The sequence below is a fragment of the Nansenia antarctica genome, assembly GCF_963989245.1.
Source record: "Nansenia antarctica genome assembly, chromosome: 6".
NCBI classification, from domain to species: domain Eukaryota; kingdom Metazoa; phylum Chordata; class Actinopteri; order Argentiniformes; family Microstomatidae; genus Nansenia; species Nansenia antarctica.
The window spans coordinates 67,090,563-67,093,062 of NC_137676.1; positions in this window are offsets into that span (position 1 = coordinate 67,090,563).

Sequence of the window (2,500 nt, forward strand, 5' to 3'; positions counted from 1 at the left end):
GACGGGCTCTTTGGAATGCACGGAGCGGAATGAGGAACTGCGCCAAACATCACCATCAACATCACACGCACCGTGTGTTTGATACCGTTCCTCATTCCGTTCCGTGAGTTACAGTGAGACATTTGTGTTTGACGCCATTTCTTCATTCTGTTCCATTCCAGAACACACGAGCCTGTCCTTTACCTCCACCAGACTCTCCTGCTTGTCACCTGCCATTTCGCCTCTTCCATTTGTATGTGATGAGACAGAACAGAACATTCTAGACAGTGGGAGGCTGTTAAGAAGGGTTCCCTGTGGTTCTTCTTAGTGCATTTTCACTCAGGTTCTCCCTGTTGTGTTCTCACCCACGCGATCCGGTTCTAAACAACGCAGAACTAAAGAAAAAAACATCACTATGGTTACTAAATGTTATTCCAATTATAATCCAGGTTCCTTGTCCTGAAATAGGGTTGCAGGGGGTGCAGGTGTGTGTGTGTGTGGGAGGGGGGGGGGGGGGGGGGGTACAGGTGCGGGTTGTACAGGGGGAAATAGGTATGTGGGGGTGAAGAGGGGTGCAGGGGAGAAATACGGGTGTGGACATTAAGGTAAAAGAGGAAGGCCTAAAGCAAACTGTTGCTGATTATCGATTAAAAACTATTTAGAAATGCACAAAATGTGCTTACAGGGGCCACACTTTCCTGGTTGATGACCCCCTCCCCCCCTCTCCTGATTCGGCCTCCCCCCCAGGTGGAAAAAATGGTTCCGCCATCGCTATGGCTACCTCCGGTCCAGTGACTAATTCTGTCCAGTAAATTATGGTGTTTAAATAATTGTAAGCATCATCAATTCATTTATAAATGCCTTCCTTGTTACTAGATACAAACTCAGACGTATGGATTCGGTTGATAATGACATAACAGGTTGATTCAATCTTTTTAAAGGATAATTGTCAGTCCAATTATTTTATTTGAGACAGCCTACTGTATCTATGTAAATCTCACATTTACCATTTTATTGTATGAATGAATGGACTTTATTGTCATTGCTACAGTACAGGTACCAAACAACGAAATTTAGGAGGGGTGGCTCCCCTGGTGTTAGGAAAGGGAAAAAAAAAAAAAAACTTTTAGAAAAAGAATAAAATCACAAGAAGGTAAGGAGCTGGTTTACATAAATAAAGGCTATGTACACAATCCACTGTACTATACTGCACAGATAGTCAACTAGGGTTGTCATATTGCACAATAGTATTTTTTCACGTTATTTAAAGTGTCACAGTTTGCAGGCTTGAAATGTACATGTTTGTGCCTCAGCACTACACCTGATTTTTTCAGTCCAGCAGCTGCCATACAATCCGTCCAGACTGTCCAGGGCCCAGAACTTAGGTCTTTGCTGTGTTCAGGGCCTGGACGCGTCCTAACGATTCCCAACGTAGTTGGGCGCGACCACGCCCACACCACGCCCACGCCACGCCAACTTCTGGAATATGTAGGGGTGTTCTCTGTATCTTGTTCTTCACGTAACACGGGGTGCACGATTAGATATAGGTTACCCATCTATGTATGCAACTCGGCGGCGCTGAGTGTGCCGCGGGCCAACGGTCAATGTTCGCCGCGGGCACGGCCGCAAGCGGCCGGGCGCGGCTCTCATTGCCCTGTGGGCCCTGGAACGCGCGCCTATTCTTAGTGTCAGTGATTGTGTTTGTGTTTGCGAAAAAAAACACCCCTACATATTCAAGAAGTTGGCGTGGTCGCGCCCAACTACGGTGGGAATAGTTAGGAGGCGGCCTGGACGGCCCTGTGGTAGAAGCAGTTCTTCAGTCTGTTTGTCTTAGCGGCCGGGGTATCTTCTTGCAAGTTGTTGGATATGGACTGCGAAAACAATTCTGAGTTTAAGACTATTTATTTAAACAAAGTACACATGTTACAGAATATGAGAGTTGGCTGCTGGAGGTGCTGAGATGAGAGCGCTGGTGATCAGAGAGAGGCTGGTGATCAGAGAGAGGCTGGTGATCAGAGAGAGAGAGACCCCTCGGGCCTACTCCCTTATTTATAAACAATAGTATGTAAATACAGTTGCAAACAATAGCCTATCATGGTCACTGTATGGATGCTTGAAGTGTGAAAAGTAGGAGACCCTAAAATGATGTCACCTGGCCTAAAAGTAATTCCAGGTTAAAGGTCAGGCCAGATTCACAGGAAGTCATCCTAAAATGCCCATATAAGGACAGCACTTCCTGAGGCAAAAACATATGGCCCTTAAGACAAAGGATGTGTTTACAAGGTGTCATAAACTCCCTTTGTCAGGAGAACAGGCCCATACCATATACAGTCCATGCATGTGTGTGTTTAAGTAAAATATACTACAATTTCAACTTAATTTCTCCCTTTCAGTTCCTCTCTTTCCATCTCTCAAACTCTCTCTCCCTCTCTTGCTGTGTGTACGCTGTGTGTGTACGTGCGAGTGTGCGCCTGTGTGTGTGTGCGCAATTTGTGTGCGCGTGTGTGCACCTGTATGTGTA